Source organism: Phyllobates terribilis, unplaced genomic scaffold (genome assembly GCF_046119375.1).
Source record: "Phyllobates terribilis strain yellow unplaced genomic scaffold, ASM4611937v1 Scaffold_4__5_contigs__length_816908805, whole genome shotgun sequence".
Classification (NCBI taxonomy): Eukaryota; Metazoa; Chordata; class Amphibia; order Anura; family Dendrobatidae; genus Phyllobates; species Phyllobates terribilis.
The window spans coordinates 87970437-87996780 of record NW_027362764.1 but is presented as its reverse complement, the minus strand read 5'-3'; the positions used below and the strand labels follow the sequence as shown (position 1 = coordinate 87996780).

Genomic DNA, 26344 nt, shown 5'->3' with positions numbered 1-26344 from the left:
TCTGCACGGCCTCAGCCCTGAATAGTCCATTCAGACACTTGAAGGTGAGGAATGAACATGAAAGCATCAGACGGTGAACTCCGGTGATGACGTCTCAGCTCCGCACTGTGGGACACTACGACCTGCAGCTGATCCGGCTTCAGCATTTATACAAAATACTTCCCATTCATCTCCCAAGATAAAAAGCAATTCTTGGTTTTGCCCATATGTTTACAATGAAGGGAAATCAGATGTGTAAACTAACAAGACTTGAGGCCTTGTTCCCGTCTGCACGCGCCAATCCGCTGACTTTTACTGCAGGTGAAGGTTTGTTCCCTGCATTTTTCAAAATTTACAGAACACACCCAGCTCTGCCGCATCTGTACGTGACCCGCTGGCATGGGTTGTCGTGAAATCACATCCACTTTCTTAGAACTGTTAAGCGTAGAAGATTTTCTGCACACAAAAAAATAAAAATGCAGCATTTACACTATGTGGGAACATAGTCTAAAACATGTAACATCTAATCTGCCCAGCAAGGTCCTGCTGTCGTACTTCACAAGTAAAAACTGCCGCCAGAGCCCATACCAGCCTAGCATTTCCAAAAAATGTCCCAATCCCCATGCTCTGTAACTTGCCATCCATTGATTTTGAGTAGCCAGTCCCTCTTCATTAGCATTCTGCCAGAACTATAAGTCTAGGGACTTCCGTTCCCTCACTTTCATGCATATATTGCTTCTGCCATTATCCTAAGGCTTACTTGTCCTAAACTGTATCCCCCCCCACCTTGTTGGGACTATATGAAGTATGACAGACGGGAGAGCAGGAGCAAAAACAAAGACCTGCCCCAAATCCTGCAGTCCATGTCTGTGTCTTGTCTGCTGCTAGAGACTGATTACACCCGACAACAGGCAGTGAAAAGCAAGTTGTACTGATGCAAGATACCTAAGGTCTAGTATTTTGGAATGATTTTTCAGGACTAAGGGTATGTGCACATTGCGTCTTTTTGAGATGGATTTTGCCTGGTATCCACCCGGAAAAAAAAAAAAAAAAAAAAAAACACAGCAAAAGAGCCCCATAAAATTAACACGACATTGCAGAGTACATGTTCAGTCTTATGACGGTCAAAAGAAGTGACAAGCTAATTCTTCGAATGGCTTTTGGTAGGAAGCCCCCCGTTTTCTACACTTAAAGGGTTATTCCCATCTCCAAGATCCTATCCCAATAATGTAGTAGTGTAATAATAAATAAGAATATTAGAAAATTCCTCCAATTAGAAATGTAGTATAGTTCTCCTGATAACCCATGTCTCTTACCTCATGTGCAGGGCATTGCAGTAGGTTAGGTATTCGTGGTTATGATCACTAACAACTAACTTCCTATATGAGTGGTCATAACCATGGATACCTATGCTATTGCAATTTCCTGCACATGGGGTAAATGACATGGCTAATCAGAACAACTATAATACATTTCTAACTTGAGGGTTTTGCGAATATTAATATTACATATTGGGATAGGATCTTGGAGATGGGAATACTCCTTTAACAATATAGAGAGAGCACTGTGGCAAATGGCAGCAAAGCGTGTGAAAATTGGGCGGCTGCAGAGGTGTCTAAATGATGGCGTGTGCACATACAGACAGGCAACAATTTGTAAAAATGCTTTAGTAAATTATCCAATTATCACACTATTAACAGATCAAGGAGTCTGAAAGTGCAGGGACTCATAAAACATCTTCATAGAAATATCCCGGCAACAATAAATGGAGCTCAGTCGTAATCATCTCAAGGATCGATAATGACTTTGAAAAGGATCAACAGAAAATTACCCAAAACTGAGGTTTTAAATAAATATAAATGGTGACAACAAAAAAATTCCCACTGGAAACTGAGCCCTAACAATAGGCAGGCAGTTTTGTAAAAATGACTTCTTACCGTAAGCGGTGTACACAAAATAAAAAAATTCCCACCCTGTGAACCAGGGCCAGGTCTACAATAGGAGCTATTTATTTTAGAAACATTTAAAAAAAGAAAAAGAACACCAGAAGTCTTCTAGACAGACTTTTAGCATGCTTTGTTGAGACAAAATTTCAGGATATCCATTACTGAATAATTCTGTTAATTTCAGCCAGTGTAAGGCAAATGATCAGGCATGTAAAAATCTAACATGCTTAATCCTTAAAGAGTTATCCCACTTCTGCACCAGAAGTGATGACGTTTCGAGGCCACACACCTACTGAGACGGGTGGACGATCAGCTCGTGTCCTGTTCATTAGAGTAGGGCACACGTGTGATACCTGGGAGACAGAGATCCCCTTTAAGTGTTCACCAGCTTTGCCTCCCAACCCCCGATTACAGAGTGTGCTGGACACTAATGTTCTCCGCATAGACACCACTACAGATGGAATATATCCCTGGTCTTTGGAAGGAGCGTTAATAGCAACGAGTATTCAAATATCACACATGCAAATCTGAGAGAACGCAAAAAAATACAGAACAAAGCCGGGGTTTTCTGCTCGGCTATGGGCAATTGTGTGCTACAGAGAATGAACTCGTGTCACAGGGTCTCAGGCTGTTACATTTTATAGGCAATAAGCAAATATGAGGCGCACAAAAGGCTTCTTGTCCGCATGTAGTAGAGCTTTTTCATACAGCCAGCGGGGCCCGATGTCTAGAGACAGGCGGCTCTCACTTCAGTCCGGCCCAAGGAGCGGTCAAGAAACCTACAAAGAGCCTTGTGCTTCCATTCACAACTACTTTTATATAGTCTTATTAAATGTGACAATTATGCACTAGAGTGATAACATACTATTAGTGCAATTATGACACCAACATCACTTGTAATATTTGACTTACAATAAGGGTTCGTTCACACTTGCATATAAATCGGGAAAAAAAAATAATAAAATCACACGTCATACCAACCATCAGGACGGCATTCGATTTTTACAAATACATTACAATTCTGTAGCATAGGAAACTGTAAATGGTTCTGTAAAAGATTAATAGCTGCTGAGTAAAAAAAAAAAAAATTATATATTATATATATATATATACATACACACACACACACACACACACACACACATATATACATACATACAACACAAGAGAAAATTTGTCCCACTCTCCTGGATGAGAAAGGAACAGATTTTTTTTTTTTTTTTTTTAATACGAAAGAATGATCAGGCATGCTCGATTTCATGAAGCCTGATCTGAACCAAAACTGATAAAAAAAAAAAAAATTAGTTTCCCATTTTGTTTTTTTTTTCCCAATCAGATCTGTTTGACTTTTTTTTTTTTTTTTTAATAAATTGTATTTTTACGTGGCAGGTTTTATTTTCTACTGAATCCTTACAAATGGATGTCAATTGGTCATGTGAACAGAGTCTAATGTCTTTTTACCACTGTATTTCTGCTTCATTTTCAAAAGTCACCTGTAAAGTCGACTCTTTGTATTTCCATCACTGACCGCATTTGCAGTCATTACTCTCACACTGTGTGCACCTTCCCACCAGCCAAAAATAACTGGATCACTGATAAAGGTTGGGTCTGTTCCAACAGCGTTATTAGGCTTGAAGGGTTATCAGGACCCTACAGGTTATCAGGACCCTACAAGATCTTGCTTCCGCAGTCTAGGTCAATTGTAAAGAGTGAAGCGGCCATGCATCTTTAATAGCTGTCGGAAAAGCGCTCAATTTGGACAACAGCTATTTTCCCACCTCCAATTCTTCCCATCTTTATGATCACTCAGATCAGCCAAGTAAGTATGCGTTTGCATAAAGAAAAGGAGCGTAAACCGAAGCCCGACACTTATGGCGGCAGAAAATAACTTGTGATGGGAAGAGTAGAGGGGCCCAATACACCCCCACCCCTTCCAAGGAACATTTAGACGCGCCAACTTCAGACCACTTTAACAAGCGCCATCTACTGACCCGCGATAATGGGAACAAATGATCATTCTGACCCCATAACGTACGTTATCGGCAGCACATCCACTGTGCTCTCCGGGCAATGTGCTGCCGATAATTATTTGTTTGCCACTATAAACAATCCAATCTAAAGATGGTATAGCGCATCGCTCGTTTGTAGGGTGATCTCCTACAAAATGCTGATCCCACGATTATTTACTTGCTAAAAATGCATCAACTGTCAACCAGTGTTGCCAAAAATGAGCAGCCAACTCTACCCGCACAATGTCTGCGCTACTTAACTTCAGCCAAGATAATGACTGCATGCCTGGAGCTTCAACACATGAGAAATGCTAAATTTCACACTAAAATATTCATTAAATATCATGTTTGCTTGTTTTTCCATATTTAAAGTGTCATCATTGTGAGACATTATCCCCTGATATAAGTCAGAGCTGAATGTGACCTCTGATCCACGGTCTACTGAAATATCAACCAAAGCTTTGGTCCAGGCTGGACATGGAATAGACCAAGTCTGGATACAAAGATCACACAAGGGTTTTTTTTTTGTTTTTTTTAGTAGCGTCTTAGAAGTCAAATATAAAATAAGACCCAGATAATATTAAATGGAAAATAGATCTCATGCTTTACTGAACCCACAGGAGTTCATGCGCTTCTGAGATTTCTGCCAAGTTCCTAGTAATCCCGTCATGTCCTACAAAACACTCTCCCTTTCATCCTGTCTCAAGAAGGTCTTACTCCAGCACCTGCTTTTATTAAAGCCAACCTCTCATCCTTAATCCCTCGTTCATCATGGTTCGAAAAATTATCCAGGACTAAGCAGCAGCCAAAAACACCTTCTCTTTCCATCTGGAAAAATCAGCTAAAAGTCCCCCATCTTCAAAGCAAACACTATCATTTTTGCCACCCAGCATTTCCAGAAAAAAAAAAATTGATAGTAAAATAGTTAGAACAGGTAAAGATTCTATAGACTTGGAAAAATGTTCTTCACCAACAGGGTCAATGTTGGTCACAAGGAGCTTCAGTTGAACCATTGTTTACCGTGGTTATAATCTGTTTTACTAGGGGCTCCGTTATCAGCATTGTCCAGCCTGCGCTATTTCTGTTACTGATAATGCCAGGCTATGTACACTGGAAAGCGACAGCCGTGCGTACTGCAATCATTACTCTGATGACAACCGAAGATTTGCAGGAGAACCTCAAGGTTCAGCAGCGATATTGTGCATTATGACAGGTCACTTAGTTATGTCACCAAGGTCCAAAAATCAAAGCAAATATAATATGCTAGCAAATATTGGATTGATGTTTGCAGTTGGCACACTTTCCAAAACTTTTTAAAAAGTGTCCAGACGAAAGGAAACTTTATAAAACAAATAAGTTTTAGGTGATGTTCTCATGGAAAGGATCCAGCAACAATTTGTAGGCAAAAAAAGTTACGCAGACATATTGTTTGTCCGTTTTTGAAACACGGATTTCAGCTGGACCCCTTTTTTTTTTTTTTTTTTTTTTATCATCACTTATTGTCAAGTTAAGTAACACCTTAAGGTTATGGGCCCACAATGCAGAAATGCTGCATATTTTTTCCGCTTCTCCATGGCAGGAAAAACACATGCGGATTTTACATGCGTTTTTCCCACCAGGTAGAAGCGTTTTTCAAGCGCTTTTGCATGCGGGTTATCAAGCGATTTTAGCATCACTTGGAAAAGTGCTTGACAACTTGGTCACATTATATAAAGCCATGCAAACAGCATGGATTTATATAGTGTGACCAAGTAATAGTTAAAAAAAAAAAAGAATAAAAATGGTAAAAAATAAAGATTATACTTACCTTCCGATGGCCCCCGGTGTTTTCTCCGCTGTGTCCGGACTGTTGTATTGGTCGCGGTGGTGTGAAAGGACCTGCCATGACGTCATTTAGTCATGTGACAAGTCACAAGACCTCCATCAGCGGTCGCGTGACCTGTCACATGACTAAATGACGTCATGGCAGGTCCTTTCACACCACCGCGAACCATACAACAGACCGGACGCATCGCTGAGGAGGCCAGGGGCCATCGGAAGGCAAGTATAATCTTTATTTTTTTATTTTAAATTCTTTAACAGGTATTATGGTACCCGGGTCTGGAGGAGAGTCTCCTCTTCTCCAGACCCGGGTACATTCCGCACATTGAACCGTGTGATATCCACATGTGCACATGTAGTGATGCGGATGTCACGCTGTCCAATGCAAGTCAATGGCGGCGATTATGCTGCGTGTCCGCAAAATTAATGGACATGCTGCGTATTTTTCCGCAATGATAATCCGCAGCAGACATTTCTGCAGCATGCGCACAGCACATGAGGATCATCATTGGGGACCATGGGGCACGTATTACCAAGCGTTTTCGCTGCGGAAATTCTGCAGCAAAAACGCATAGTGGGCACACAGCCTCATCTTATAAAGATCCCTTACCCCCTAGCCAGTCTTCAAAAAGTGGTGGCCAAATAAAGCCACACTCCTTTAGTGAAGGGTCTGGGATTAGCACTGTTATGTCCTGCTGCAGACAGAACAGATGGGGGGAGGCTCCTGCTGCAGCCACAGCCCAGCAATGAGAAGGGAGACAATGTAACAAGAATTGGATTAAAGCAAAATGGCAGAGATTGTCGGAATGTTTATTTTTTGTGTATTTTCTGTTTTAGTATTCCTTTAAAAAGAGGTCGTGTCAATGCTTTATAAGGCTTTCATAGAGGGGGGTGAGGAATGGGGTCCCACTCCAGCCATCATGGAACCAACCTTCAATAAGTAGAACTATCAAAACATTATATAAGGACTTACACAAACGCAAGTCAGATACAAATCGCTCGCATTTCATTTCAGAATTAATCTTCCAGGAAATAAGTGAAGTACATTTTGTACAAAACACCAAACATCACCAGCAGAAGTGCGCTGGCTCCTGAGCGCTGTACGACACTGCCAGGCCATGTTGCAACACAAGGTCTGTAACCAATTTCAAAACTATGATGACAGAGCGAATGTGCTAATAATGGTATGCACAGAGATTATATAAGAAAGCAGACCCTGGCAGGGATGAAAGCCATGCTACCGAATACTTCAGCTATGACTCAGCCTGCCCCTTCTCCAATTAAGTGAAATAACTAAAGAACACAAAAGAGGACAAACAATATCCATCCCAACCACCACCAGCAAACCGGAAGAAATAATCCCATACAAGACAGGCCAACATCAAAGCAGCAGGCGACCTCTACTGTCCTATTCTGAATTCACAAAGCCGGAGAGAGGCTAGACCAGCGAGCCCATCATGCCAGGACTAGGACCCCCTGTCTGAAGCCATTCATCCTAGGAAGGCAACATTACTCCATTCCATGTAATCCTCTACCAGGAGGAACATTGGCCCCATCAGTTCTCTGGACCTGTGAGGAGTCCTGGTGACATGCCATTTTATGGAGTACATCTTAAGGGTATGTTCAAAAAGTCTTTAAAGTGGATTTTGGAGCGAAATTTGATTGAAATACTCTTAATGGGAAAACTCATGTATAGTGCCCCATAATGATGTTTATTTGTTTATGTGCTTTTTTTCAGCAGAAAAAGAAGAAAAAAAAGCAACTCAAAACTTGACCACTGAACTAACAGAAGCAGAAAAAAAATGCACCACGCACAATTTTTGCGTGTGTGGTTTTTGGACAAATGTTTTGGGGATATAAAAAAAAATAAATAAAAAAAATAAAAAAAAAAAGTTGACCAAACTTAAGGCCTCAATTCATCAAAACTTTTACATCCAAAAAAGTGTTGCAAAAGCCTTGAAAAGCTTCAAAATTTGTGCAACTTTTGGCTATTTTTTTTTTTTTTTAACTCCAGTTTCCTCCAGCTCCGCTAAAGTGTGAGGAGCTGGGGCAGATGTGCGGCATGGTGTGACTCCACAACTCGTTTAAAATCACCATGAGCTATGGCAGCCCTTACATCAGAAATCTCACTCCAGTCCCTGACTGGCATAACATTTCTGGTGTTGCGCACCACTAGACAGATGCTTCAGATTCATGAAGAGGCCCGGTAATGAATTAGGATTGTCTGACTTCACCATGCCCCCCGCATCCATCCAGCGAGAAAAATCAATAGTTTTGATAAATTGGGGACTTAAACTGCGTTACATGTTACCCAATCTCATTCATATACTGAAAAGAAAAAGAAAACTATTTTTAAATTGGAAAAAAAACAAAAACTAAAAACAAATGGTGCAACAGAACGCACATTAATAAAGAGAATATGTGACCCCCCAGCGTTTACTTATGGTCACGGGCAGCCTATAAATTATTTAAGAAAAAAAAAATCTGAACAGATTGTGGTCAACATTCTGATGATCAATCTTGTTTTCAAGTTACTACACATTCCAGTTTCCCAATGCTCTAAATATACTCAAACAGATCAAAAACGCGCTTATTTTATGCAGCATTTTTCCTGCTAAGAGACATGTTTTTGGTGCAGAAATGTCTGGTGCAAATACTTAAAGCGTGCACATAACCTAAAACGGCATTTCACCAGTGTCAAACTTGTTGGCTAACTTATGCCACAAAATACATTCTACCTGCAAAGGCACTTTTATTATTGAGGCTCATTTGCCACGGATCTGTGTTGCAGAATTCAGTGAGTTCAGATTTTGAAGCCTTTGATAAGACATTGTATCCAATATCTGCAAAGCACATGTAGCCTGCTGTAAAAAAAAAAAACAGTTATTTTAGCAGAAAAAATAATGTTGGGAAATATTTTTTGCTCCCTAGGAATACATGGTGTAAGTGTTCACTGCTTAAAAAAAAATATGCCACGTGCAATTCCAGCCTTACTGCATCACAATAGGGCAACAAAGAATGAATGTTTCTCTATGATGGCAGCTGGTAGTTAGTAAAGAAAACACTTTTAGGAAGATGGAACTGTTGTTGAACTTGTGGTTTCTTATGGAAGCCAAAGAAAAAAAAATAGAACATGCCACAAATGTGGCACGCTGCGGTGATCAAGAACCATGACAAGCCCTATACCCCTACATATTGACCTAGTTGGAAGCAAAGTGTGTAAAAACTCAGTCTAGTGTATGTAAGAAATCCAGGAGAGACACTGATATCAAGGGACCTTTCTGACGAGAACAGTTGAGGCCAAAAGTTGAGAAGGACAGAAATTTTGGTTTTCACAAAGTTGACTGCTTCAATGTTTTTAGATCTATTAGTAAGAAGTAAAGCCTTAATATTTACAGGGTTTATCCTTATTTTTCTAGACTTCTGCCCACTGCCCCAGTAACTGGATATCAGCTTCTGGGCCAAATCCTGACAGATGACAGCCCATTCTTGCCTAATTTCTATTTGGAGTTCATCAGAAGTTCTGTGTTTTTGTTTGTCCATCAGTTTTAAGGATTGCCCACAGGTTCTCACACCTGGGCAGTTTTGTGGTCATGGACCCAAAATTTAGAATTTTGTTCACAGAGCCACTTCTTATCACTTCTGCCTTGTGACAGTCTCGATAACACTGGAAAAAGCATTGCTCATCATCAAATTGCTCCTTGATCGTGGGGATAAATCGCTTTTGGAGGATGTTTAGATCCAGGTCTATGGCAGTGTTATTGGGCAAAATTGGGATTGAGCCCCCCAATGGAAGAAAATCCCTCACACATTAATGGGGCCAGGGTGCTTTACTGCTAGCGTAACAACACACAGGGTAGTCAGTGTCAAGTCTGGGGAGGCAAGGGCCTACCAGTACCATCTCTGGGGGCCCCCTATTCAGCTACATGTAAATATTACATTACCCTCATTCACAAATTTACCTCTGGTTCTATAGATTAATAAACTAGATAGTTTGTAGAATGATGAATGCTGCTTTTGTCTATACATAGTGAATCAAATGTATTGGGCCAAGTACTGCTCATTTTAGGGGGGAAAGTGTCTTATTCCTGCCTGAGAGGCCTACCAGGGAATTTACCTGCTCAGCTGTGGGCCAGTCCAAACCACAGCTTACATTTTATTCTCGCATATCAGCTTCAGGAGCAACTTGTCACACTTTCTTGGGCGTCCTAAAGCCTTCTGCTCACAGCAACTGAACCGCTCTCTCTTTGAATTGGGTTTTTGTGATTACGTTACTTTTCATTGCCAGGAATGACTTTGCATGAACTCTACATAGTTATGAAGAGTGTTCAGATGAATCGCAAATTGCCACTATCAAACCTGAAGAGACAAACTTTATATCAGTCTTAAAACTTTTGGCCACGACTGTAAGAATTGTTAGGACCACGCCGATATTAGCCATGTTATGTACAACAACTAACTGGTATTTTTTTGCTTTTGATGTCGATTTTTTTTTTTTAAACTGTGCTATATATAAAATGATCACGTAAAGAGAAAAAAAAACAGGGATATTGACTGGCATTATATGAAAGACAACACATAACATTGTATTCTCTTTTACACGGCATTTTTTACATGTGGGTCTAGGTTTTCAGCTAAAGTTCAGTCATAACATTATAGTTTTTTTAGTTTTATATCAATTAGGTTTATTAGTTGTATAATGAAAAGGTCCTTTCGAGTTTTTAGTTTTACTTCCACAACAGATCTGTTCGCTGTCAGCGAATAAGAATATCTATAGGTTTAAAGAAGATTTGTCACCAGGTCAAGAGTGTTCAATGTTTACTCTTATTTTTATTCCCGTAGTTTTTTTGTTTTTTTTAAATGCATACATTTTTTTATGTGGTTCTAGAGATTTGATCCATTTTCTTAAGTGCTACTTTCTCTTGTCTTTACCAAGGGTGTGTGGCTCATATGGTAATAATGCGGAGCAGCCTAAATACACGCCCCAGAGGATACTGTGAGCCACGCCCCCTTGCTTAAAGAACATAAAAATTGGCACACTAAAAGGGATAAATTTATATATATATATATATATATATATATATATATATTTTTTTTTTTTTTTAAAGGGGAAAATAATCAATATAAAAAATTTAAAAAAACAGGACACTTTGGGCAAGTCCCCTTTAAAGTGAATCTGGAACCAGGATTAGGCTTTTCAGCATAAAATTGGCACAGAGACCCTGATTTCAGTGCGGTGTGGCTTATTGGACGTCTTGCTGTAGTTTTGATATCAGTTTTATCCCCCGTGAGGAGCTCGTTCTATCCCCGTCCACACCAGTGACCGATACATACGCTGTGCATAGGAAGAAAAGTTGTCAATCTGTGTGAAAAGCAGGGATATCCAGAGCTCTTCACTAGCAGAGCTTTATTAAAACTTTAGAAAGAAGCCAAGTGACACATTGCTGGAATCAAGGTCTCTGCCACTACCTTATGCCACTCTGATGGGGAGTAAAAACTCGGGTACAGATTCTCTTTAAACCCTGTACATACCTAGCTCTCGCTCTAAGCTAAAAGATGGATAGATCCAGTCTAAACTAAACAGCGCTGACTCCAGACTGATATATCTGCCAATTAGCCTAGAGTTGTATAATGTTCCCGGGCAGAGCTCCCCTTCCATATAAAATAAAATATTAGGATACCCTGTGCTGCACATCAGGGCTCGTACTCCTACTACAGATCTGCATGTATCCGATATGCCACACAAAATTAATCAATAAGAAGATAAATTATACCATGCGGTGGCACTAATTAGTAATTACTAGAGATGAGCGCAAGTGCTCCTTACTCGAGTTTGCTGAGGGTGCTCAGGTGTGCACCGAGTATAGGGGGTGCTCGAGTGACATGTTAGAGTCCCCGCGGCCGCATGTTTGGGTTGTGTAGAAAGACTCCGCAATGACGTACGGAGGATAGCACCAGTTATTCATACATTTCCAGGAGGAATTGTAGAGAAACAGAACAAAATAACATCCTAACAAGAAATGCTTTGAGTTTGATATTTTACATGTAATTATAGTTATTTACTTTAGTAAATAGGTCATGAGTGGGTTGTCCATTATGCACGTGATCGGTGGACCTCCCTAGCGTATGGTGCCTTGGGCTGCACGATAATCGTGAGCGAGCGTTCTTAAAGATGCTTGTTTTTTCAATTATTTTCCAGTGTAAACGGGCTGCCGATCACCTGATGGCGCAAAATTGTTCCTTGGGTGAAATGATCTTTTCCACAGTGAATCGTCCTGCTTAAATTGGACTTGCGCTGCCGAGACTGTAAACAGGCATTTAAATCAGACTTACCGATCAGCGGTCATATCCTGCTGCCGGTCAGTCCGTTGTGCATGGGGCCACCGGCTGATTGACGGTCTCGCGCCTATACCGGCTTTATTCCTTCCAGAATGAACAAACTAAATTTTTATTATAGATACGCCCAGATACAGAGAGGAACTGATGCTCTACACAACCATGACGAGCACCTTGTTATTATTCCAGAACCGCCTGTATCGCAGCAGGCACAATGCACACATTGTCGCTTTACCAGCCCTGTATTTCATCCCAGTGATAACCATCACCTTCAATAACATCACAGGATTAGGTATCACTCAGGATTTGTCTTCCATGACATCACCAGAAGCCTGATCTCTGGGGAGTGCCACCTTCAATGACCAAAGACAAGGTGCAAACCTACCGATGTCTGGACCACCCACTCGAATTACAGGCTCAGAGCATTGTATGGTATTATGTGACAGTTGTGCTTTTCAGCTCCTCTTCGGAAGAGGGATTAAGGATAATTTCTTTGTGGCTCTTTACGCTTCAGCGCAGATACTCCACTGCAATCACTGCTGAAGTGTTACGCGGCAAATTGTAAGAAGCGGCTTTGCTTACGGAAAATCTGCTACTTCGCGCAGATTAGTAGCAGAAATTTCAGCCACAAACCTGCTCTGTGCAAATTCACATTTAGCAAATTTTTTGCATGCAGATTATGTTGTGTATATGCCACAGATGAGATCATTTGCAGAGACAAAAATCTGTTCTGAATTCTGCACAAAGAATTGTCACACAGCGATGATAAAATCTGTACAGCATGTCTATCTCTGTGCAGAAATTTTCATCAACGTGTGGATGATCATGGTGGGGATTCAACCGTGCATGCACCAACGACAGCGCCATTTTACTGGAGACGGATGTGACCGCACCAACGACGGCGCCATTTTATTTGAGACAGATATGTATGCGACCGCACCAACGACGGCGCCATTTTATTTGAGACAGATATGTATGCGGCCGCACCAACGACGGCGCCATTTTATTTGAGACATATGTATGCGACCGCACCAACGACGGCGCCATTTTATTGGAGACCGATGTGGATGCGTCTATCCATGCTCCAACGACAGCGCCATTTTATTGGAGACCGATGTGGATGTGTCTGTCCATGCTCCAACGACAGCGCCATTTTATTGGAGACAGATGTGGATGCGGCTGTCCATGCACCAACAATGGTGCCATTTTATTGGAGGCCGATACGGATGCAGCTGTCCATGCACCAGTGACGTTGCCATTTTATTGGAGACCGATATGGATGCGACCGTGCATGCACCAACGACGGCGCCATTTTATTGGACTTAATGAAGGCACTGACGCAATATTTAAAATAGGAGGCAAGTGACCGATGGATCAGTGACCTGTCATTCAAAACCAGGAGGCAGACGAAGGGCCAGAGCACCAAGATAAGACCCTACCCACAGTCTCGCCCCGATGAACGAATATATCATTACAAGAAAACTTCAAACAATGATTACACAAAAACCACAAAACAAATTTCTTCAACACAAGTATCATTTTAAATCAGTATCCCAGCGCCAATATGGCCATGTCTGTACTTTAATTAGCAAAATCCTGCTGACATGTTCTCTTTTAGCCACGTGCAAATCAATTCAGAAAATCCACAGGACATATGCATTTGTAGGCATCTACCCTAAGGGAACTCTCCTCAACTGTACAAGTAGCGGATCTGCAAGAGGAAACACCAATGTATATTACAGTAGCAGTGCTGTGAATTCACAATCTCCAGCACATGCTGCAGAGAAAATAAGATAAATAAATTGATCAACAATGCAAATTTGAAATCTGTAGCAAGTCAATTTATACCGAGGATTTTCCCAACCAATTTTACAAATTGTAGTTGGATTTTTTTTGTGGCAGCAGCGGATGTTCGGTGCAGAAGTGTGCAGCAGTTTAGTCCCTTGTGGACCAATCCCCAATAAGACAGAGATCCAATCTACGGGCAGAAAGCTCCTATAATGTCTGCATGGAAGAAAACACAACCGTGAACAAGTAATGAAAGGAACGAAAACTTGATGAAAAAGTAGTGCATCCACCCTTCAGACCCTCCAAATAACTCAAGAATATCTGTTGCTGTCCAAATGAACCAGAAACTAGGCCAAGATGCACGGTACAGCATTGTTCCCCCACATCATAACTTAAAGGGGTTGTCCATTTTGACTTTTATTAAAAAAAAACAAAAAAAAAAAAATAGAAAATATCAATCTGACGTGGGTCACTGCTGTGGATAATGATTAGCTAAGTAGCCATTTAATGTGTCTCAAGACCAAGAAGTAGAAACCTGCGTGGACCTGGGGAGAATCAGCCTTAAAGGGAATCTGTCAGCAGGATCAACCCTCCTAAGTCATCTATATGGGTATGTAGGTTATAAGAAGACGAATAAAATGATACCTTGATATCTGCGATCCAATTTCTTATTACAGAGAAATCCACGTTTTTCTTAATATGTAAATGAGCTGTTAAGATCTATGGGCTGGACATAGATCTCCCCGAGAATCTGCCTCCAGAGCTTATTTTAAATGAAAGGAAGAGTTACCAGTGTGATGGCCGCTCTTACTGCAGACGTGTGTGATTATACCCGACACATCTGCAGGTTCCTCTCAGCTAGACAGGGGTACAATACCGCAGAGCTGTGAGAGCTGCAGCTGCAAACATGTTTGTAATTAGACCAAGTTCAGATCTGTGTTAGTTACAGGTCTCCCCCTTTTAATTAAAGTAATTTCTGGAGGCCGATTCTCAATAAGATCTCTATCCAGCCCACAGATCTTAACAGCTCATTTACATATAATAAAAATGTGGATTTCTCCAGAATAAGACATAAGATATCAAGGTATCATTTTATTCAGTTGCCCATATTAGGACGGTCAACCCTACTGACAGATTCACCTTTTTAAGGGTAACATCCCTTTAAAGACAAAAGTTAAACAGGTCTATTCTAGATTTAGTTATAGATCCATCAATTGTAATGAGATTATGAGGCGGCTATAAAAGATGTAAAATGTCCAACAAGGACTGGAAGTAACAAGGGTTATTATATCCATCTTATCAGGCCGACAGGTCACGTCATACACACAATGCACAAAAGGCCAATTAAAGACGTTATCAACAGGGATGTGGAAGTGATGAGACAAGTCCAATAAAAGGAATATAATGAGCTATAAAATATTCTATATTAAGATGGTATTATCTTTTCAAGCTGATATATTGAAACAGACGCTACAGTTTTCATTTCTATGATTTGATATAAGTGCGTGATTATTATTGGTCCCTACAGGGGAAACTCCCACATAGCCCCCCGGGTGGGGTCCGCACTGCAGGTTTAGACCCCAAACCTGTCCCCTACCTGATGTACACCAGACTGTAAGCACCCACCATGCTACAAGGTGACCGGCTTCACCCAAGTTACTGCAATGTCAGACCTCCAAGTTATGGGGGTATAACACCCAACAGTTGCCCCCATTTTGCAAAGATGCATCACAAGGCAGCTCTCCCTACCAGGCTGAAAAAAATAGGGCAAGGAGACCCCAAAATACTGCAAAGCAGGAGACCCCCACCAGCCACTGACTTTGTGCATGCTGGAGACACTCTGCATATACCCGACTGCAGGCGCCCCCAGTACAGACCCCGTGCACTGTTCCCCACCATAAGTCCACACTGCCCCTCTTTTAGGGGGTGGGGTCCCATTCACTGTCTCTCCATAGCAATATTCAGACGCAAGAAGAACTGCAACCTTAGAGAGGTGTGCAGACAGCGGGTCGGCGCGGTGCCGCCTCCTCCCGTACCTGCACACCTGCCCCTCCGCACGGGGCTCCTCTCCACAACTAGAAAGTTAGGCGGCCGAGCCTGCAGCCAGTGCCGGCCTCCCCGCTCTGCAGTCACTCACCCCAGGGATGGCCGCTCTGCAGTCACTCACCCCGGGGATGCCCGCTCCTGCGCCCGACCCGCGACACCACCGCCTGCACTTGTGGCTCCGTCCTCCTCCCTGTTCCTCCTGCACCACGTGCCCGCGCAGCAGTGATAATGCCGGAGTCCACACAGGCGCGGCCCCGAGACCTGAGGCTTCCGGGCGAGCAGGCGGGCGGGGCGGATCATATACGGGAGCGGGGACTATATGAGGAGAAGTCACAGGAGAGCAGCGGCCACAGAACGAGGGGTTCCCGGGTGTGCCAGTGTACAGGGGAGCAGTGTATAGGGGTATGTTATATATATATATATATATATATATATATATATATATATATATATATATATATATATATATATAGGTACAGTGTACAGGGGAGCAGTGTATAGGGGTATGTTATATATATATATATATATATATATATATATATATAGATGCAGTGTATAGGGGTATGTTATATATATAGGTACAGTATACAGGGGAGCAGTGTATAGGGGTATGTTATATATATATATGTGCAGTGTATAGGGGTATGTTATATATATATATATATAGGTACAATATGCAGGGGAGCAGTGTATAGGGGTATGTTTATATATATATATATATATATATATATATGTACAGTATACAGGGGAGCAGTGTATAGGGGTATGTTATATATATATATATATAGGTACAGTATACAGCGGAGCAGTGTATAGGGGTATGTTATATATATATATATATAGGTACAGTATACAGGGGAGCAGTGTATAGGGGTATGTTATATATAGGTACAGTGAACAGGGGAGCCGTGTATAGGGGTATATTATATATATATAGGTACAGTATACAGCGGAGCAGTGTATAGGGGTATGTTATATATATATATAGGTACAGTATACAGCGGAGCAGTGTATAGGGGTATGTTATATATATATATATATAGGTACAGTATACAGGGGAGCAGTGTATAGGGGTATGTTATCTATATATAGGTACAGTGTACAGCAGAGCAGTGTATAGGGGTATGTTATATATATAGGTACAGTATACAGGGGAGCAGTGTATAGGGGTATGTTATATATATAGGTACAGTATACAGGGGAGCAGTTTATAGGGGTATGTTATATATATAGGTACAGTGTACAGGGGAGCAGTGTATAGGGGTATGTTATATATATATATATAGGTACAGTATACAGGGGAGCAGTGTATAGGGGTATGTTATATATAGGTACAGTATACAGGGGAGCCGTGTATAGGGGTATGTTTTTTATATATATATATATGTACAGTATACAGGGGAGCAGTGTATAGGGGTATATTATATATATATAGGTACAGTATACAGCGGAGCAGTGTATAGGGGTATGTTATATATATATATATATACAGTACAGACCAAAAGTTTGGACACACCTTCTCATTTAAAGATTTTTCTGTGTTTTCATGACCATGAAAATTGTACATTCACACTGAAGGCATCAAAACTATGAATTAACACATTTGGAATTATATGCTTAACAAAAAAGTGTGAAACAACTGAAAATATGTCTTATATTCTAGGTTCTTCATAGTAGCCACCTTTTGCTTTGATGACTGCTTTGCACACTCTTGGCATTCTCTTGATGAGCTTCAAGAGGTAGTCACCGGAAATGGTCTTCCAACAATCTTGAAGGAGTTCCCAGAGATGCTTAGCACTTGTTGGCCCTTTTGCCTTCACTCTGCGGTCCAGCTCACCCCAAGCCATCTCGATTGGGTTCAGGTCTGGTGACTGTGGAGGCCAGGTCATCTGCCGTAGCCCCCCATCACTCTCCTTATTGGTCAAATAGCCCTTACACAGCCTGGAGGTGTGTTTGGGGTCATTATCCTGTTGAAAAATAAATGATGGTCCAACTAAACGCAAAACGGATGGAATAGCATGCCTCTGCAAGATGCTGTGGTAGCCATGCTGGTTCAGTATGCCTTCAATTTTGAATAAATCCCCAACAGTGTCACCAGCAGAGCCCCCCCACAACATCACACCTCCTCCTCCATGCTTCACGGTGGGAACCAGGCATGTAGAGTCCATCCGTTCACCTTTTCTGCGTCTGCGTCGCACAAAGACACGGTGGTTGGAACCAAAGATCTCAAATTTGGACTCCTCAGACCAAAGCACAGATTTCCACTGGTCTAATGTCCATTCCTTGTGTTCTTTAGCCCAAACAAGTCTCTTCTGCTTGTTGCCTGTCCTTAGAAGTGGTTTCCTAGCAGCTATTTTACCATGAAGGCCTGCTGCACAAAGTCTCCTCTTAACAATTGTTGTAGAGATGTGTATGCTGCTAGAACTCTGTGTGGCATTGACCTGGTCTCTAATCTGAGCTGCTGTTAACCTGCGATTTCTGAGGCTGGTGACTCGGATAAACTTATCCTCAGAAGCAGAGGTGACTCTTGGTCTTCCTTTCCTGGGGCGATCCTCATGTAAGCCAGTTTCTTTGTAGCGCTTGATGGTTTTTGCAACTGCACTTGGGGACACTTTCAAAGTTTGCCCAATTTTTCGGACTGACTGACCTTCATTTCTTAAAGTAATGATGGCCACTAGTTTTTCTTTACTTCGCTGCTTTTTTATTGCCATAATACAAATTCTAACAGTCTATTCAGTAGGACTATCAGCTGTGTATCCACCTGACTTCTGCACAACACAACTGATGGTCCCAACCCCAGTTATAAGGCAAGAAATCCCACTTATTAAACCTGACAGGGCACACCTGTGAAGTGAAAACCATTTCTGGTGACTACCTCTTGAAGCTCATCAAGAGAATACCAAGAGTGTGCAAAGCAGTCATCAAAGCAAAAGGTAGCTACTTTGAAGAACCTAGAATATAAGACATATTTTCAGTAGTTTCACACTTTTTTGTTAAGTATATAATTCCACATGTGTTAATTCATAGTTTTGATGCCTTCAGTGTGAACGTACAATTTTCATACTTAGGAAAGTACAGAAAAAGCTTTAAATGAGAAGGTGTGTCCAAACTTTTGGTCTGTACTGTATATATATATATATATATATATATATATAGGTACAGTATACAGCGGAGCAGTGTATAGGGGTATGTTATATATATATATATAGGTACAGTATACAGGGGAGCAGTGTATAGGGGTATGTTATCTATATAGGTACAGTGTACAGCGGAGCAGTGTATAGGGGTATGTTATATATATATATAGGTACAGTATACAGGGGAGCAGTGTATAGGGGTATGTTATATATATAGGTACAGTGTACAGGGGAGCAGTCTATAGGGGTATGTTATCTATATAGTTACAGTGTACAGCGGAGCAGTGTATAGGGGTATGTTATATATATATATATAGGTACAGTATACAGGGGAGCAGTGTATAGGGGTATGTTATATATATAGGTACAGTGTACAGGGGAGCAGTGTATAGGGGTATGTTATATATATAGGTACAGTATACAGGGGAGCAGTGTATAGGGGTATGTTATATATAGGTACAGTATACAGGGGAGCCGTGTATAGGGGTATGTTTTTTATATATATATATATAGGTACAGTATACAGGGGAGCAGTGTATAGGGGTATGTTATATATAGGTACAGTATACAGGGGAGCAGTGTATAGGGGTATGTTATATATATAGGTACAATATACAGGGGAGCAGTTTATAGGGGTATGTTATATATATAGGTACAGTATACAGGGGAGCAGTGTATAGGGGTATGTTATATATAGGTACAGTATACAGGGGAGCAGTGTATAGGGGTATGTTATATATATATATAGGTACAGTATACAGGGGAGCAGTGTATAGGGGTGTGTTATATATATATATAGGTACAGTATACAGGGGAGTAGTGTATAGGGGTATGTTATATATATATATATAGGTACAGTATACAGGGGAGCAGTGTATAGGGGTATGTTATATATATATATATATAGGTACAGTATACAGGGGAGCAGTGTATAGGGGTATGTTATATATATATAGGTACAGTATACAGCGGAGAAGTGTATAGGGGTATGTTATATATATATAGGTACAGTATACAGGGGAGCAGTGTATAGGGGTATGTTATATATATAGGTACAATATACAGGGGAGCAGTTTATAGGGATATGTTATATATATAGGTACAGTATACAGGGGAGCAGTGTATAGGGGTATGTTATATATAGGTACAGTATACAGGGGAGCAGTGTATAGGGGTATGTTATATATATAGGTACAATATACAGGGGAGCAGTTTATAGGGGTATGTTATATATATAGGTACAGTATACAGGGGAGCAGTGTATAGGGGTATGTTATATATAGGTACAGTATACAGGGGAGCAGTGTATAGGGGTATGTTTTATATATATATAGGTACAGTATACAGCGGAGCAGTGTATAGGGGTATGTTATATATATATATATAGGTACAGTATACAGCGGAGCAGTGTATAGGGGTATGTTATATATATATAGGTACAGTATACAGGGGAGCAGTGTATAGGGGTATGTTATATATATATAGGTACAGTATACAGGGGAGCAGTGTATAGGGGTATGTTATATATAGGTACAGTGTACAGGGGAGCAGTGTATAGGGGTATGTTATATATATATAGGTACAGTGTACAGGGGAGCAGTGTATAGGGGTATGTTATATATATATATAGGTACAGTATACAGGGGAGCAGTGTATAGGGGTATGTTATATATATATAGGTACAGTATACAGGGGAGCAGTGTATAGGGGTATGTTATCTATATAGGTACAGTGTACAGCGGAGCAGTGTATAGGGGTATGTTATATATATAGGTACAGTGTACAGCGGAGCAGTGTATAGGGGTATGTTATATATATAGGTACAGTAAACAGGGGAGCAGTGTATAGGGGTATGTTATATATATATGTGCAGTGTATAGGGGTATGTTATATATAGGTACAGTATACAGGGGAGCAGTGTATAGGGGTATGTTATATATATATATATAGGTACAATATACAGGGGAGCAGTGTATAGGGGTATGTTATATATATATATAGGTACAGTATACAGGGGAGCAGTGTATAGGGGTATGTTATATATAGGTACAGTATACAGGGGAGCAGTGTATAGGGGTATGTTATATATATATATGTACAGTATACAGGGGAGCAGTGTATAGGGGTATGTTATATATATATAGGTACAGTATACAGGGGAGCAGTGTATAGGGGAATGTTATCTATATAGGTACAGTGTACAGCGGAGCAGTGTATAGGGGTATGTTATATATATAGGTACAGTGTACAGCGGAGCAGTGTATAGGGGTATGTTATATATATAGGTACAGTAAACAGGGGAGCAGTGTATAGGGGTATGTTATATATATGTGCAGTGTATAGGGGTATGTTATATATAGGTACAGTATACAGGGGAGCAGTGTATAGGGGTATGTTATATATATAGGTACAATATACAGGGGAGCAGTGTATAGGGGTATGTTATATATATATATAGGTACAGTATACAGGGGAGCAGTGTATAGGGGTATGTTATATATAGGTACAGTATACAGGGGAGCAGTGTATAGGGGTATGTTATATATATAGGTACAGTATACAGGGGAGCAGTGTATAGGGGTATGTTATATATATATATATATAGGTACAGTATACAGGGGAGCAGTGTATAGGGGTATGTTATATATATAGGTACAGTATACAGGGGAGCAGTGTATAGGGGTATGTTATATATATATAGGTACAGTATACAGGGGAGCAGTGTATAGGGGTATGTTATATATATATATATAGGTACAGTATACAGGGGAGCAGTGTATAGGGGTATGTTATATATATATATATAGGTACAGTATACAGGGGAGCAGTGTATAGGGGTATGTTATATATATATATAGGTACAGTATACAGGGGAGCAGTGTATAGGGGTATGTTATATATATAGGTACAGTATACAGGGGAGCAGTGTATAGGGGTATGTTATATATATATATATATAGGTACAGTATACAGGGGAGCAGTGTATAGGGGTATGTTATATATATATATAGGTACAGTATACAGGGGAGCAGTGTATAGGGGTATGTTATATATATATATATATATAGGTACAGTATACAGGGGAGCAGTGTATAGGGGTATGTTATATATATAGGTACAGTATACAGGGGAGCAGTGTATAGGGGTATGTTATATATATATAGGTACAGTATACAGGGGAGCAGTGTATAGGGGTATGTTATATATATATATATATATATATATATACATACAGTACAGACCAAAAGTTTGGACACACCTTCTCATTTAAAGATTTTTCTGTATTTTCTTGACTATGAAAATTGTACATTCACACTGAAGGCATCAAAACTATGAATTAACACGTGTGGAATTATATACTTAACAAAAAAGTGTGAAACAACTGAAAATATGTCTTATATTCTAGGTTCTTCAAAGTAGCCACCTCTTGCTTTGATGACTGCTTTGCACACTCTTGGCATTCTCTTGATGAGCTTCAAGAGGTAGTCACCGGAAATGGTCTTCCAACAATCTTGAAGGAGTTCCCAGAGATGCTTAGCACTTGTTGGCCCTTTTGCCTTCACTCTGCGGTCCAGCTCACCCCAAACCATCTCAATTGGGTTCAGGTCTGGTGACTGTGGAGGCCAGGTCATCTGGCGTAGCACCCCATCACTCTCCCTCTTGGTCAGATAGCCCTTACACAGCCTGGAGGTGTGTTTGGGGTCATTGTCCTGTTGAAAAATAAATGATGGTCGAACTAAACGCAAACAGGATGGAATAGCATGCCGCTGCAAGATGCTGTGGTAGCCATGCTGGTTCAGTGTGCCTTCAATTTTGAATAAATCCCGAACAGTGTCACCTGCAAAGCACCCCCACACCATCACACCTCCTTCTCCATGCTTCACGGTAGGAACCAGGCATGTAGAATCTATCTGTTCACCTTTTCTGCTTCGCACAAAGACACGGTGGTTGGAACCAAAGATCTCAAATTTGGACTCATCAGACCAAAGCACAGATTTTCACTGGTCTAATGTCCATTCCTTGTGTTCTTTAGCCAAAACAAGTCTCTTTTGCTTGTTGCCTGTCCTTAGCAGTGGTTTCCTAGCAGCTATTTTACCATGAAGGCCTGCTGCACAAAGTCTCCTCTTAACAGTTGTTGAAGAGATGTGTCTGCTGCTAGAACTCTGTGTGTCATTGACCTGGTCTCTAATGTGAGCTGCTGTTAACCTGCGAATGCTGAGGCTGGTGACTCGGATAAACTTATCCTCAGAAGCAGAGGTGACTCTTGGGCTTCCTTTCCTGGGGCGGTCCTCATGTGAGACAGTGTCTTTGTAGCACTTGATGGTTTTTGCAACTGCACTTGGGGATACATTCAAAGTTTGCCCAATTTTCCACACTGACTGACTTTCATTTCTTAAAGTAATGATGGCCACTCGTTTTTCTTTACTTAGCTGCTTTTTTCTTGCCATAATACAAATTCTAACAGTTTATTCAGTAGGACTATCAGCTGTGTATCTATCTGACTTCTGCACAACACAACCGATGGTCCCAACCCCATTTATAAGGCAAGAAATCCCACTTATTAAACCTGACAGGGCACACCTGTGAAGTGAAACCCATTTCCAGTGACTACCTCTTGAAGCTCATCAAGAGAATGCCAAGAGTGTGCAAAGCAGTCATCAAATCAAAAGGTGGCTACTTTGAAGAACCTAGAATATAAGACATATTTTCAGTTGTTTCACACTTTTTTGTTAAGTATATAATTCCACATGTGTTAATTCATAGTTTTGATGCCTTCAGTATGAATGTACAATTTTCAAAGTCATGAAAATACAGAAAAATCTTTAAATGAGGTGTGTCCAAACTTTTGGTCTGTACTGTATATATATAGGTACAGTATACAGGGGAGCAGTGTATAGGTACAGTATACAGGGGAGCAGTGTATAGGGGTATTTTATATATAGGTACAGTATACAGGGGAGTAGTGTATAGGGGTATGTTTATATATATATATATATATATATATATACTGTAGTTACAGTATACAGGGGAGCAGTGTATGGGTCAGGGGCGTACATAGAAATCATGGGGCCCCATAGCAGAAGCTCTAATTGGGCCCTCTCCACCACAAAAATAAATATTTGTTTGTTTCACAGAAGAGCAGATCTCACAACTTTCCAGCATTTACATAGTAATTTTCCTCCTGCTGAAGTCCTAGATTCCTCTTTCATTGCCCCCATAAAGTATGATGCCTATAAAAGTGCCTCCAAACACCATATGATAACCCCATGGTGAATTCTTCCACATTAGCCTCCACATGCACAGTATAATGACCCTACTGTACCCCACTTTAACTCCCAAGGCAAAGTATGGTGACCCCAACACAGGATGATCCCCCACACAGCCCTCCAAACAGTATAATGGTCCCACACAGCCCCCCAAACAGTATGATGGACTCCACACAATCCTTCACACTGTATAATTGCTTTCATACAATATAATGGCCCCCCACATAGCCCTCAAAATATTATAATGGCCCCACAAAGCCTTCCATATAGTATAATACGCCACCCAGAATCCTCCATATAGTATAATGAACTTCCCATGCTCCTCCATAGAATATAATGCACTCCCTGTAGTCCATCATACAGTATAATGCACTGCCCATAGTCCTCCATATAGTATAATGCACCCCATAGTCCTCCATACAGTATAATGCACTCCCCATAGTCCTGCATAGAATATAATGCACTCCCCATAGTCCTCCATAGAATATAATGCACTCCCCATAGTCCTCCATACAGTATATTACACACCCCATAGGGTAAAATGCAGCCCCAATATAGTATAATGCACCCCACAGTCCTGCAGTATTACGGGCACCACGTACTCACTGATTTTAAAATACCATATATTTTAAATAAGCCGACCCGAATATAAGCCAAAGCCCCTAATTTTACCACAAAAAACTGGGAAAATGTATTGACTCAAGTATAAGCCTAGGGTGGGAAATGCAGCAGCTACTGGTAAATTTCCCCATCCTGGTACGCAATGCTCCCTCATCTCCAATCCTGGTATGTATGGCCCCCTCATCCCCAATCCTGGTATGCATGGCCTCTTCATCCCCAATCCTGGTATGCATGGCACCCTCATCCCCAATCCTGGTATGCATGGCCTCCTCATCCCCAAATCCTGGTATGTATGGCACCCCTCATCCTCTAATCCTGGTATGTATGGCACCCCTCATTCCCCAATCCTGGTATGTATGGCACCCCTCATCCCCCAATCCTGGTATGTATGGCACCCCTCATCCCCCAATCCTGGTATGTATGGCACCCCTCATCCTGGTATGCATGGCACCCCTCATCCCCCAATCCTGGTTTGTATGGCACCTCTTATCCCCCAATCTTGGTATGCATGGCCCCATCATCCCCAATCCTGGTATGCATGTCCCCATCATCCCCCAATCCTAGTATGCATGGCCTCCTCATCTCCCAATCCTGTTATGTATGGCACCCTCATCTCCAGTCCTGGTATGTATGGCACCCTCATCTCCAGTCCTGGTATGTATGGCACCCCTCATCCCCCAATCCTGGTATGTATGACACCCCTCATCCACCAATCCTGGTAGGCATGGCCACCTCATCCCCCAATCCTGGTATGCATTGCCCCCTCATCCCCAATCCTGGTATGTATGGCGCCCCTCATCCCCCAATCCTGGTATGTATGGCGCCCCTCATCCCCCAATCCTGGTATGTATGGCGCCCCTCATCCCCCAATCCTGGTATGCATGGCCTCCTCATCCCCCAATCCTGGTATGTATGGCACCCATCACCCCCAATCCTCTTATGCATGGCCTCCTCATTCCCCAATTCTGGTATGCATGGCCTCATTCCCCAATCCTGGTATGTATATCCTCTCAAGGAGGATCACAAGGAAATGGACAGCATGTGACTTAAATATGAGTGTTTGAGCAAAGGGTCTGAATACTTATGACCATGTGATATTTCAGTTTTTCTTTTTTAATACATTTGCAAAAATTTCTACATTTCTGTTTTTTTTTCAGTCAAGATGGGGTGCAGAGTGTACTTTAATGAGAAAAAAAAATGAACTTTTTATAATTTACCAAATGGTTGCAATGAAACAAAGAGTGAAAAATGTAAGGGGTCTGAATACTTTCCGTACCCACTGTATAGTACTTGCCATCACTACCAAACAGATTGAACGTGGATTCATCCAACCACAACACCTCAGACCAATCTGTCTCTTTCCATTGGCTGTGTTCTTTTTTCTTTGGCAAACT

At 41.2% G+C, this 26344-nt stretch overlaps 1 protein-coding gene and 1 long non-coding RNA gene across 5 annotated transcripts in view; one reads left to right on the top strand and one right to left on the bottom strand.

Annotated features, from left to right (window-relative positions):
* SVIL (supervillin) overlaps positions 1–16200 on the bottom strand; it is a 221523-nt gene extending 205323 nt beyond the window's left edge. For 2 of the 4 annotated variants that reach the window (XM_073677606.1, XM_073677602.1), the window contains exon 1: positions 16017–16177. The gene's annotated coding sequence lies outside the window, so the exon portion shown is untranslated. Of the gene's footprint in view, positions 1–16016 lie in introns of all 4 variants that reach the window. The other 2 variants (XM_073677601.1, XM_073677605.1) reach the window with 2 other exon arrangements.
* The window catches only part of LOC141265045 (uncharacterized), a 37996-nt gene continuing 27848 nt past the window's right edge, over positions 16197–26344 (top strand). The window contains exon 1 of the long non-coding RNA XR_012320038.1: positions 16197–16327. This is a non-coding gene — a long non-coding RNA (uncharacterized lncRNA). The remainder of the gene's footprint in view (positions 16328–26344) is intronic.